Source organism: Dermacentor albipictus, chromosome 8 (genome assembly GCF_038994185.2).
Source record: "Dermacentor albipictus isolate Rhodes 1998 colony chromosome 8, USDA_Dalb.pri_finalv2, whole genome shotgun sequence".
NCBI classification, from domain to species: Eukaryota; Metazoa; Arthropoda; class Arachnida; order Ixodida; family Ixodidae; genus Dermacentor; species Dermacentor albipictus.
In genome coordinates, this window is record NC_091828.1 from 34,173,945 (window position 1) to 34,187,773 (window position 13,829).

Here is a 13,829-nt window from a genome sequence, read left to right on the forward strand (position 1 = left end):
CAATCATATTAAGCTATGGGAAGGTACAGAAGAGCTCCAGTTTATCAATGGAAGGTATCACGTACCACCTACTATGATTCCAAGGATTCTTCATCTATACCACGACACCCCTGAATCGGGTGGACATGATGGCTTCTGGCGCACTTATAAGAAATTGCTCATGAGATTCACATGGCCGGGCATGAAAAACGACATCAGCCATTACATCCGCACATGCCACCTCTGCCAGGTGAACAAAGTTAAATTCAAGCAATCGACAGACGTTATGACAAACCCTGAATATTCAAGCATCCCGTTCGAAGTAATTCATTTGGACTTCGCGGAGCTCAAAAAGAAGGGGGAAGGAGTCAAGCGAACGCAAGCTTTCTTGCTCTCCATAGATGAGTGCACACGGACGATTGCGGCTAAAGCTGGCAAAGAAGACGCAAACAGCGTAATAGACCTCCTCAAAGCTGAGTGTTTTAAACACACAAAGACGCTCGTCTGCGACAACGGGCCGGCTTTTCGGAGTGCCAAATTATCAAAGTGGGCCCAGGAGCACGGCATCATGATAAAGTATTCTTCTCCATACCACCCGGCAGCAAACGGCCTAGCGGAACGTGCCATACGAGACATCAAACAGTATCTGAAGATGTATCCAGACTTTGCCGGTGGCTGGAAGTGCTGTCTCGAGGCCGCTGTGAAGCATCACAACAGATCATACACCACGAGTTTAGGCTGCAGCCCTCATTTTGTAACTTCAGGTACAGCGTCCATACTTCCTGCAGATCGTGAGCTAGGTCTCCTAGAGAACCTCGAACTTGCGGAAGTAAGGAAAACTTTCAAAGAACAGGAGATCTACAAGCGCCGCATGAAGCGAAACTTTGATAAAAGGCACAGTAGCGAGATACCGGACATACAGCCTGGAGACTATGTCCTTGTAAGGAAAGGAGCTGTGCCCTCAAATTCAAAATATTGCGGACCATTTCAAGTTATTAAGACTGCATGCCAGCATGGAATATTGAAGAATGTCTGGTACGCCGGAGCCTCGGGCCAAACGGAGTGCGCCGCTATTGGAAACGTATTCAAGTATTACCCCAGGAGGTGTAATTAAAAGAAATCCGGAAGAGTGAAGCGGTCTGCGCTGGACGCATGAAAGAAGACGAAGGAAGGTGCTAGGGGAGAAGTGAGGAGGAAGAAGTTGGAATAAAATGGCGGACGACACCCGTCTCACTTAGATGATGTCATTTCTGTTGCCGTTCTAGTTAGGAACGCTACATATATATATATATATATATATATATATATATAAACGAGACGACAGGCGGTTAATCGAGAGGCCAGATTTTTATTAGTCATATCACAGGAAACCAACAAACACTGACAACAAGGACAACACAAGGGGATATTACTTGTGCATAATAAATGAAATAAAGAAGCGATACACTAATAAAAAAATGTGGATGAAAAAACAACTTGCCGCAGGTGGGAACCGATCGCACAACCTTCGCGGTTCGGTTCCCACCTGCAGCAAGTTCTTTTTTCATCCACTATAACATCCAATAATGTATCGTTTCTTTATTTCATATATTCAGCACAAGTAATTTTCCCTATGCTGTCCTTGGTGCAAGTATTTGTTGGCTTCTTATGATATATATATATATATATATATATCATCACTCTGGGTACGTTCCAGAGTGATGATATATATATATACATATATTTATGTATCATCACTCTGGGTACGTCCACTCCAGGGCAAAACCCTCGCGCATGGTTCTCCACCTACCCCGGTCGTGTACTAATTGTGGCCATGTTGTCCCTGCAAACTTCTTAATCTCATTGCCCTACGCAACTTTTTGCCGCACCCTGCTACGGTTTCCTTCCCTTGGACTCCAGTCCGGAACCCTTACTTGCTATCGGTTATCATCCCTCCTCATTACATGTCCTGCCCATGTTCATTTCTTTTTCTTGACTTATACTAAGATGTCTTTAACTCGCGTTTGTTCCCCCACCAAATCTGCTCTTTTCTTATTCCTTAACGTTACACGCACTTACTTCTTCTTTCCATAGCTTTTTACGTCGGGGTGACGAAGAACGCCTGCAGGTCGCCAACGCGGCGTCAATTTCTTCGAGTGGGCTAGCACGTTCATTCAGGGATGTCATTCACTGTTGCGTCAGTAATGATGACCATGGACCCAGCAACCCGTGCACAGAACTCTTCAGCCACTTCAAGTTGCGAGCGGAGTTGGTAGAGGGCCAGAGCAGCAAAGGGCTTCCTTTGATGCAGAAATGAGCGAAGACCCTAAAGCGATCTCATATATGCGAGAGCGGTTTTCGGGGATCAAGCGACTGATAGAATGTTTTCCATCGCAGTTTTCCAACTCATCCGTACGACGCTGGGCTTTCTTCTGTATGCGTCTTGAAGCCCTCTGATACAAGGCGGACTTCGTGCGCCCATACCTTCTCTCCGCCTGTAGGCATGTCGCAGGCAGCCCCTCCAGCTCAATGTCCAAAACTATTCGCCTTGCTGGCCTTGTAAGCGACCAGATGGATGTTTTCTATGCCTCTGTCATTGCCTCTTCAATAGTGTATGAAAAGCCTTCCCGACATGCGTCATCCTTATCCTTGTTAAATCTTGACCAATCAACTGTGCGTAAGACAGTATAGGAGCGTTGCTTAACTCACCTAATCCTTATGTATGTTGAACTATGCTCGCTTCCATGTGTTTCTATGCCTGTAAACCATTGGACGCTCGAAGCAAAGCGCCGTGACACCAAAGTTAAATCCAAGCAGCTAATATAGGTCATGCCTACTGAGATGTAGGGTTGCTGTCATTCACGCTGCACAAATGATGGTCGGCACCAAAGGAGGCAGGACTCCCGCCTCTGGAGTCAATTTTAGTGCTCGCCCATAGCTAGTGATACGCGTTAAGATCCCCAGTGATAACCAAGGGGCCATTGTTCATTACAAACAGTTCTTAAGTCGTTTTCCGTCCATGTGCCCCACTGGGGATATGTAGGCTCCAATTAGTGTAAATAGCACAGTCCTCTTTTTGACATTCAGGCAGACATATTGGTTGTCGGCATGAGGCTCTACCGCATTAGAGATATATGTGAAGTCCATGCGGATGTAGATGATTACTTTCGTGCTCGCACCGCACGTGGACGAGACGAAAGATTCGTAACCGGACAGTAGTAGTAGAGTTGATGTATTTGGTCCCCAAATGGCCAGTATGGGACCTATTTTTAAAGATGAATTGGCGGAAGTCTGCAATATGGGTCCTTAGACTTCTGGAATTACATTGAAAGAACGATGCACTTTTAACTTCAGTGCGGAAGGGAACTATTGGTCGAGCCATGATGCTTAAACCATGCTAGCAAGCACTGGATCTAGTGCATCTAGTAGTCACAGAGCACTACGAGCTGCTGGTGTTCGCAGCTTGTTCAGTTTAATGCGCATAGTATTAATTAGCGATTGCAGCATTACAGCCAACTGCCTGTCTTGATCGCACAAATAACTGACAGTACTTGTAATGGGCTGTCTAAGAAAAGATTGCTGTTATGGTGCTGGTGAATGCCGGCCAAGATTCGGCAGATGTGGTCTTCTCAGTCGCCTTGCTCTTCGTGGTCCTTTTCACAGTGCGTGACCTTGGCGGTAGTGGAGGCGGTGCTGTTGTAGGAATTGGCATGCACGTCGCAGAGGCAACATCCTTCTTTGAGAAGCGTAGGTGACGGGAACGTCGCTTTCTGATTCTATCGTCAGCTTATCGAGGAGATGAATGATCTCTCGCCATCTATTTCAAAATGGCTGTTTCCTTCTTAATAGCTGGACAATTCTTCGATGAAGCTTCTTGAGACCCTCCACAGTTCGAACAGCTTATTACTGTCGCACCACGTCTGCCTGCAGCATGGGGCTTGGCGCAGTGGGGGCATGGTGCCTGATTTTCACAGACGCTGCTCACGTGTCCCAGTTCCATGCATTTACGGCACTGAAGAGGTTTCGTAATGAAAGGCCGCACTGCATGTCTGAAGTGTGCCACCTTAACATGGAAGAGTACATATTTACCTTTGAATTCAATCTTCAGGCATCGTGAACTGCTTAGCGGCTTAACATCAACCATGACCTCATCATTTGCTTGCTTGAAAAGAATCGCTAACATATCATTAAGGATGGCGACGTGTACGTCGCAGATAACGCTTGTGACTACATCAGATCCTAGAGGGATGTGAGAGCGCACCTCAGTGCCAATGAGGTCCATTACGCTGCGTAGAGTGGTCTTAGTAGCTGCATGCTCGTCATCAACCACCAATAGAATTTCAATGATATTCACTGGAATGTCCGATATTTCATTTGACACCAGGGCTGTATGTGACATCGACAAAGATTGCCTGTTAAGTGGCTTGATGTTGATGGTGGGTAGTCGAGGAGGAAATATGATGGTATTGGTGTCCTGCTTCTGCGTGTGTCACAGTGTTTGCATGCTCGACAATGAAGAGGTCCTGGTGTTCCTTCTTTTCGCTCTGCTGTTCTGCGCATGCTAGAAGTCATCATTTGAATGGTCCTCATTGCGGAGAGAATAAACATGAGTGTCCTCGCTGTAGCTGTCGCTGTCGCTCTGTTGACCGATCCGCCTTCTGCAGGCGGCCACCCGTGACACCGCAGTCGCCGGCAGACGTGCATGGTGGTTCACTTCCATCACGACTGAGCAAGCGAGGACCAGCAGATGAACTTAGATTTGCACAGAAACAAACCGGAGCTAGAAAGGAAGCACTGTATCCAAAACACTTCTGGATATTTGAAAATGGATGCAGGCGCGTCTTGAGCTAAGCGATAACTTTGCAACAGTGACGAGACGCTAAGAAAGCCGGTCCGAACACCCGGCATCAGCTCAACCCCTAGAATGCCCTTTCCCCAACACGCCTAAGCCACGCACAGCTACACGTGGGTGGTTCCAACCCTCGTGTGCTCGGGTACGTGGTGTCGCAAAACACCAAACGCCTGCTGACGCAGACGCCGTTGTCGTGCAATCATTGTTAGTGCATCGTGAACGTACGGTCATCGTGATGCATTTGTTCTCATACTGCGTGCTTGATATCGTCGTCGTCGTTCTGTCATCGTCATTCCACATTCCTCCTTTGATTCTAGTCATACTGCAGACGACCCGTCATTTTCGTCATACAGTGATTGCCACACCATCATCGTCATACACATGTGCTCATTTCACTGTTGTCTGGCCACCGTCACCATGCTGTTTTAAGACGATCGCCATCATCAGAGAAGTGCCATTCAGCATGCTGCACTCACGTACGGGGCACATACCTGGAGGCTTAGGAAAAGAGTTCTACTTAAATTGAGGACGACGTAACGAGCTATGGAATGAATCATGATAAATGTGACGTTAAGGGATAAGAAAAGACCAGATTGGGTGAGGGAACAAACGTGAGGTAATGACATCCTTGTTGAAATCTAGAAAAAGAGATTGGTATGGGCAGCCCATCTAATGAGGAGGAAAGATATGCAATGGTCATTAAAGGTAACGAACTGGATTCCAAGGGAAGGGAAGTGTAGCAGGGGACGGCAGTAAGTGAGGTGGGCGAATGAGATTAAGAAGTTTGCAGGGACAACATGGCCACAATTAGTACACGACCAGGGTAGTTGGAGAAGTATGGGAGAGGCCTTTGCACCGCAGTGGGCCTAACCATGATGATGATGATGATGATCCAGTATGCTGACATTTCATCGTCGCCATACTGGCTTGATCTCCCGCCAACATGACTTCTCCTATATTCCGTTACAAGTGTGCCATCCTCAATCAATCGTTATTATGCCACCATGATCATTGCATTGTAATTTTTTCGTGCTTATTTATTGCCACCGCTTCAGAATCGTCGTATCTTCATGCCGTCGTGCTCATAACGCCTTCCTTGTTTTATCAACATCATTCTGTCTTCGTAATTGCATGTTCGTCACCGCATGCGCCATTGGCGTGCGGCCCTCTTACTATAGTTAACCTTACTCTTACTACAGATAACCCTGGCGAACGATGGTCATAACAAAGCAGACAGACTACGGAGACAGTGTATGTCGCATCTAGCCGAATCACTTGAAAATCTCAGGAATACAGATTCTAAACAAAGGTGTCCTAGTCAATGTGGCATGTCACTACGTGGTCACTACAATGCGGGAACGCTAATCGCAGTAACTTCGATGGTAATCTGAAGATGGGTTCATCCGGAATATATATGCCGGTTGCCGACACTAAAATCTCTGTTGAACATTCTTCGCAGGTTATTAAGACCTCGAATTTCTAGAGGTTATAGTGTTCAGGTGGGAGACAGAAAAGCCGACACTCGATGAAGGTTGCGCAGGGATTTCGACAGCAGCCCGTCTATCAAAAAGCCCGGGAAGCATACTGAAGCGATGGGGAGTGGCGAAAGCCAAACTTGAAGAGTTGCTGGACATCACAGAGTTTAATCAAAAGGACGAACAGTTAGAAAGATACTTGCATTGCAGTAGAGTTTAAGATATTGGAACCTACGTCATTGGTGCGAGACTCCCTGCTACAGAATTCACTAGACGCTCTTCAGGCAACCAGGCTGTCGTTCGGATTACAAATTCAAAGGAAATCAGTGAGATGACTTTTGATGCATCTGGCTGCATTTTTCAAAAGCAGGTAACGTGCCTAGAGGCAGTGACATCTCCAATATTTGGCTAGTGCACAAAAATACGCAGGTTGTCGACAGCGGTGCACTGCCTGTGCGTGATGATTTCAATAAAAATGAAAAATTAAATAAATATCCCAGCAGTTGTTAGACAACCTAAATAATGTTAAAGCAAATACACATGTAACACAAATTTACAACTTTTATTCTAGATAAGACCTACGGAAACTCACTACTAGCTTCATTTATTTTCCTTGATAATTTTTTTTCAAGCGACTTGAATATTCTGTTATAGTTTCTCGCACACTTAGTCCTACTAATGAAATATACACCCATATATTCAATGTTTTTGGATGTATATTCTGACGCGGATGCTGCATATTTTCTCAAGCTTGGTGAGAGAGACGCGTAAAAGTAAACAGAACGCAGAAAATTTTATTGTTTCAGTGACTTTTTCATTTTAGTGCTATTTTTACAAGTTATAAGGCTCATCCCTCGATTTCACTGCATTGGATCTTTTTCCTGCGCTAGGTGGCTCGCTACGAATTTCTTTGATAAAACAAGCAGATGATATTCTAGTTTTACGGGGAATAAACTACGGAGCCTAAGTTATACGTGCGCTGCGATGAAACAAAGCTAGAGAGAGTAGAAATCTGCATATATTTCGGAATAAGGATGCCAGATTATCGACAAAAAGTGGCACTAATATAAAGACGCCAAATAAAGCAATAAAATAGCATGTTATAAGTGAAAAGATGGTCCAGAAGAACGTTAGCCTTGCGGATTACCATTTTCTTTTCAAAGAAGAAAGCTTCTCGTGGTCGTATATATGGTACTCGTGATAGTCAATAGACCAGCGTATATATATTTGCATTCGTGCCATATTTATTGACATGAGTTCTATTAGTGTTCATCCAAATAATTATGCGACATTCAGGAGAGATGAAATGGCTGGTGGCGTGTACGGGAGTGTTCACGTGTCACTACACTAGAGTATCCTCCACGATTCCTCAAAAACTTTCTTAGGCCACCCCCACTTGGCCTGCCTGTCACGTGTCATCGCGAAAAGCACGATCGCTCCCCATCAGACGTGACGTGTGGCACTTACTATGCATGATTGTACCGAATGAAAGAAGAATGGTTATTCATGATTCGACGCCTTTTCTCCAATACACCCTTTGCTATTGGTGAAATGTTTTGGGACTGCACCCAATTCACCTGAATCTCGCGCGACGTAAAAAATCACGAACACTCCTCGCGTCAAAGCGACGTGTACGCGTTAAAGATGCATCATTATGCCGAACAAAACTGAATTTTCCTCTGAATAGCCACAGGCTGCCCCGTTTCGAAAGGAATATAAGATGGCTGCCACCGATCGCTCAGGCAATGCCTACTCGCACCTGCCGGAGAGCATGGGTTTATTTCCGTACAATAAAATGTTTTGCGTAGCCGCGTAGCGCTCTCGAGGACTTTTGGCAGGTCTACGACCTCGCTCTGCCAACTCATCTTTCCTGAGGGCCCGTTATAGCGACATTCTTAACCTTTTGTTGCATGCCACCGCGACTTTCGACCACCCACCGCAAGCTATGTAAATGCAAGCGGACCAGTCACAGACGGCGGCACTACCCCCTTCATTAAGTTATCAGTTTTCAGTGCACTGGCTCGGCCCCATCGAAACTCTCTTCACTTGAGCGAGCACCTCCCTTCTTGTCAGCCAATCAGAAAAGAGGGGCTCCTAATGTAGGCAATCTCATTCGTTTTTAAAGCAAAGTGATTTGCTATAAACGAAGAGAGCGCTTGATAGATCTCTTTACACAGCCCTTCGGGTCACCGCCCCATGCTTGCGTCGGCGGTTAGCCAAATTTGACGTCAGGAGACTCGAATAAAAGCATATGGAATTAGTTTTACGTCATAGGGCCCCTGCTTTGTTATAATGCACATGTACTCCGTCAAATGCTTCCACTGCATTCCTTTGTGCGAATACTACGTCTGCTACGGTTGGCAATTTTGTTAGTTCTGTGTGTTTCATTTGAGTAAACTGGCCCGAATTATTTATACGTTTCAAGCACTAGAAGAGTCGCACATACGCGCCTTTCCGAAAACACAGCTGCAGAGGCGAAAACATTTCTTAGCAGCGTCTCCATCAATCGCCGTTTCGAAAGGAAGCAGCATGAAAAGTCAGCAGCATGAAAGGTCAGCAGCATAAAAGTGACAAAATAAGCAAGGCGCAACCCGCCTCGAACGTTCTAACTCGCCCTCGTGGTGTGAGCGATGTTCTGTTATTGTTCAGACTCCTCGGTGATTCGCTTTGACGCTCTGCTAGAACCAAACTCAAGGCTTCCGTATTATCTGCCTCAATCTCCACGACGTGGTTATGAAAACCCTGACATTAGAACGACATTTTTGTGATTTCAGGAGCCGCTCCTACAACAGCTGCAAGCTGAGCCTGTGTTTGCTAAGTTCCCGCGAATATAACAATCGAGTCATAAGTGCCATTGGAAATCGCTATTTACTGGCCAAGAAGGCGTCCAAAATATTCAATATTTCCATGGACTCCCATATTTCAAGCTTCGCCCGCAATTTGTATCTGTTTTTCAGCCGTCTCTATTGGTACTACTTGCAATAGATTTCCGGTTAGGTGCATAGAACATATTTCCGCGGGTATGCGTTAAAACTTAGCTTCCACGATTACTTTTTGGCCATAAATAAGGCTGTCTCTTAGAAAACGCGCACGTATACCGGAGCTACCGCTAGTGGCTGTTTTGCGATGTCCCTAAGTATGAGAAATCGAGTAATATGATCTTTAATAAACGGATGAAGAAATGCCGTGTGGTGATTCAACACCAAGTCAACCAATATAACTCCCTCAGCGAGTATAAAAGAAAGGAAAGACTCAAGCACCCACCAAGATAACCTGAAAATAAATAGGATTTTAATGCAGCCATAGTGAAAAATAGGGGACTTTGGGGCCACACTAAATATGCCGTGGTGCGTGTAATCAGGAAAGGAGTCATAAAATCAGCGTTCTCGTTCGAAAATGAAATTCTGTGCCTAAAATTGGATGTATTGTCACATAGTAGTGCCGGTAAAGAAGAAAGCAAAACAGTGATTCTAGAAACTAGCGTTTTATTGGGCGAACTTGTGCCCTCAAACGCAGGCTACACTCAAAAGAACAACGATAGCGGTGAACACACTCGGCATCGCCGAAAAACATAGGGTCAAGCGCATCGGCTTTTATACGGCAGTCGTCGAATTTTCCAGGCTAACCGCTGGAACCCGCGTGTCGTCCAGAAAGTTCTACACCATTCGCGTCACGGGATGAAATCAGATAACACAAGGTTCGGCGGCAACATACAGCGGATAGAAGCATCGATGACATTCCAGAAACTTCCGTTGCATGCAGCCGCGTCGCGCGCTGTGCGATAACATTTGTTAGGAGGCGAAACGCGGTCGTCCGATAAAGATAGGCAAGTGCACGTGTCAATATTATCAGCGTTCGAAATATCGAAGTTAACCGAGTATGCCTGAGCTGGTTGGCCTTGGGAACTGACGGCAAAACCACAAATGAGGTAAAGCAAAGGGAAATGTGTTTGGCCTCGTTCAATGTCAGAGAAGTGCACAGCGAGATTAGTTTTGAAGAAAGAATCACAAACATGGATGAAAATAAATCAGTGGCTAAATTGCCCAAATATCTGTACCTGAAATTTGCACCCTCAATTAGAAAGAGGACAAGAATGTTGGCAGCCAAGTACAGGGTTATTGATACTGCAGGTAGCCAGGAGTATTCAGAAGGAAAGTGAGAGAAACAGAGGCAGCAAACTAGCTGCAAGAATGCAAACGGAAATACCATGGAGAGTTATATGAATGAGAAAAAAGAAATTAGGATGAACAATCTCAAGGATAATGCGAGGGGAAGTGCCTTGCTATTTGAGGTTTGAGCTGGCTGTCTAAGGACAGAAACCGAGGAGAGTAAATATTCGCAATTATAACAGGCATGTGTAAGGTGCAGCGAAATTCTGGAGACCACTCAGTAAGTCGTGTTGTAATGCGAACGAGTCCACCAGAGAGACGAAGGGCTCAGATTTAAAGTAGCCGGAAGTATCACGTGGTCTGCAGTCAAGATAAACAAAGGTCGTTTGGAGTGTTGGTGAAAAAATAAGGAGGAAAGAGACTGAAACGACTGGACTTATTGCAGGCATACGCAAGGGTACGTGGTAGATAGCGAGGGTTAACGAGGTTGTTCAGAGCTATGTTTGGCGGAGGCAAGGAATGCAGGCTTTTACAAAGTGAGATCCAAGAGTCCGCCGGCTTTATTCAAAAGTAGAAGCTGTTTTGCATAGTGGAAGTGGTGACGCCCCAATAGGGCAGAAGCATCGGTTCCTAGAAAGAGCAGTCGGCAATAACCCCCACGGCGATTCAATCTGGATTTTAGGAGCAAGGGGTAATCACACCCACGGTAAGGACAAGGATGGGACGCAGATTTTCTAAAATATATATATAAAAGAACGCTGGAGAGAAATGCACTGATAGCATGTCTGGGTAACTCGACCAGGCTGGCTGACGATTTGTCCCTGCTTCGTTTCATAGCTCATATTCATCCCCATTCCTGGTCAAGCTGACCACTTGAATATTTCATCTTGTTTAAATGATGATGCTTCGTAATGGCATACGTTCCTTACTAACCTCAAATGAGAATATTGACACGTGTACTTGTCTTTATCGAGCGACAGGGTTCACCGCTTAACAAATGTCGCACCGCGCAGGACCCGCCTGCATGTATTGGAAGTTCTTCAAGGTTATCGATGGTTCCATCCGCTGTTTGTGACCGATCCTGGTGTAATCTGATTGCATGTGTCTGCGACGCGAATAATGTTGAACTTTGTGGAAGACACGTGGGTCCCAGCGAAGACTCTGGAACATTCGACGACTGATGTATAAAAGCCGACGTGCCTGCCGCACTCATCAGATTTCGGCTACCGCCATCATGTTTGCCGCTACCGTTGTTCTTTAAGCGTAGCTTGTTTTTGAGGGCACAAATTCGCCCAGTAAAACGCTTATTTCGTTAATCACAGTTTTGATGCCTTAACCGTCACTACCACGTGACAATATCTTAGCATACTATTACAATGTACTGAGCCATCCTCAGGCTTTTGTTGCAACAAACGTGTTGAGGTAATATTGATAAATGCTGTGGCGTATATTTTCTCCGGGGTGTATTTCACCTCAGGCAGCCAGCCCATGCTTCCAATTGCAAATCACTGCTTTTTGCAAATCACAGACATTGGCCCTCCTGAATTCTTTCATACGGTTTTTTTTTATCTCCGCAGGTTTGCCTTTGTTTCATTCCGTGCTGCAGCAGCCAAAATCCCGCTTAGATTTTCTCTCCGCCGGAGGTACGATATTCGCGTTAGAACTTCCAGGTGCTTTCGCACCTAGTGTAATCTGAAGGCTTTTCTTGCTGAAAGTATATTTTACAAGGTTTACATTATTTTGATAGCAATAAAAACACTAGAGGAGCGTTAGTATAGCCACGGCCATGCTGTAAGAATATCCACGCGCTAGAGCGACTCGTGCGTGTAGGGTGGCAAGGAGTGTATTGAGAAGCGGAGGGGATTAGCTACAACAGTGTCGAAGTGAATCACGCAATATCGTACTCAGCCACAATGTGACACTTGGTTTTCTTCCACGCTGTGCATCAAGATGGATTCTCACGACCTTCCGTTCAATTGGCGCTGCCGGAGCGCTTAGGCATTCTGACATCGACGGCTGGCATTAGGGCTGCATGCGCAGAGTTTACCATTCCAGCTCGGCATCTGTGTGGTGGTGTGTGGTGGCGTTAAATGGTTGTACATACACTGGTCTGAGCGAAAACCAGGCAAGCGTATATATAATTCTAGAGTTCACGAACATTGGAGTTTCACCACTTTTCCATGACCAAGAAGATTTTGAACACCTTTGAGTCATTTCGTGCACGGCCGAAGATCGGCACCAGTAAACCCACTCACAAAGCTCCGCATCGGGCAAGCATTGTGATGTGCCTTCTATTTTGTAGCGCACAGTTCCTTCTGCGCCGGTGCAGTTGACTCGCCTTTTCGTGGCACCGTGTCGCTTCGCATATTTTTAGAATGTGGAACTTTCTTAGGGATTGAGTCCAACGCATTACTTTGCTATGGCTAGAGGTCGCGTTTCTACAAAAATGCTCTCCTTCGTGCACACCAATCACCGCCAGCGTTTTCCGATAAGTATTCTGCGAAGCTATGCACGTACGTGTTCCGCCGAAAGCTCGCTTGTTCACTGCAGCGGTGCATGATCCAAAGATTTTGCACATATAGTGCGTCGCCAGCATCGAGACGAACAGAGTTACAGTTGAGCGCGTTTTCCGGCCAGCGGGCGAGCGTAGGCGGCAGCGGAGTGCCGTACGAAAGGAAAGAGTTTTAGTCAAACGATATTGTGTCGAGAACCTGGGTGAAGTGATATACGAAACATATCATATTTACATTGGTATTCTGGAACGACGGGGTGCGGCGCTGTAAACTGCACGAACTGTACGGAAAGTGGCAAAGCTTCTTACTTGGCGCTGCGAAGGCAGGCAAACGTGAGCCGGCGACGAGTGCGGCTACTGCGTATCAGCCGAGACCAGCCGGCTCAGAAAGGCATTAGATTATGTGAGATGCGTTCGCCTTGTTTACACTAAAGAAACATTCATCTCGAGTAACACCCCTGTTAATGCTGAGATGCTTACCAGTGGCATGAAAGGTTCCTCAGTTGTACGATCTCTTGCGCGTATATGGAACGCAACGACAGCTGACACGGGACAAAGAATGAACGACACGTCTGTGTCGCGCTGCACATATACGCCAGAAATGTCAACATACAAATTCGCTGCGTTGCTTGTACGACCTTTCTGACTATGAGTCTCTAGAAGAGAGTTTTCAAAACAGAGTAAATACTAGCGGATACAATTTGCCCGCTGCTCCCTGGTTTTTCCCTCCCGTTATTATTCTTAAATTGTTTTGTCGCCATTCTGATTTTCCATGTAAGGTTGATTGTGGTGTAAGTGTTCATTGTTTTCTAGTAAGCGAAAACATCGCGCGCTACGGCTTGCGAGACAGCTGTCATAGCTTCAGCATTTACCACCGCAATATATTGTTTGTACGATCAGCCTTACTCGAATTGAGCAATATA

At 45.8% G+C, this 13,829-nt stretch overlaps 1 long non-coding RNA gene across 1 annotated transcript in view; it reads right to left on the reverse strand.

Annotated features, from left to right (window-relative positions):
• The window catches only part of LOC135901540 (uncharacterized), a 29,938-nt gene extending 16,479 nt beyond the window's left edge, over window positions 1–13,459 (reverse strand). Inside the window, exon 1 of the long non-coding RNA XR_011507674.1 lies at window positions 13,387–13,459. This is a non-coding gene — a long non-coding RNA (uncharacterized lncRNA). The remainder of the gene's footprint in view (window positions 1–13,386) is intronic.
• Between the last annotated feature and the right edge of the window lie 370 nt (window positions 13,460–13,829).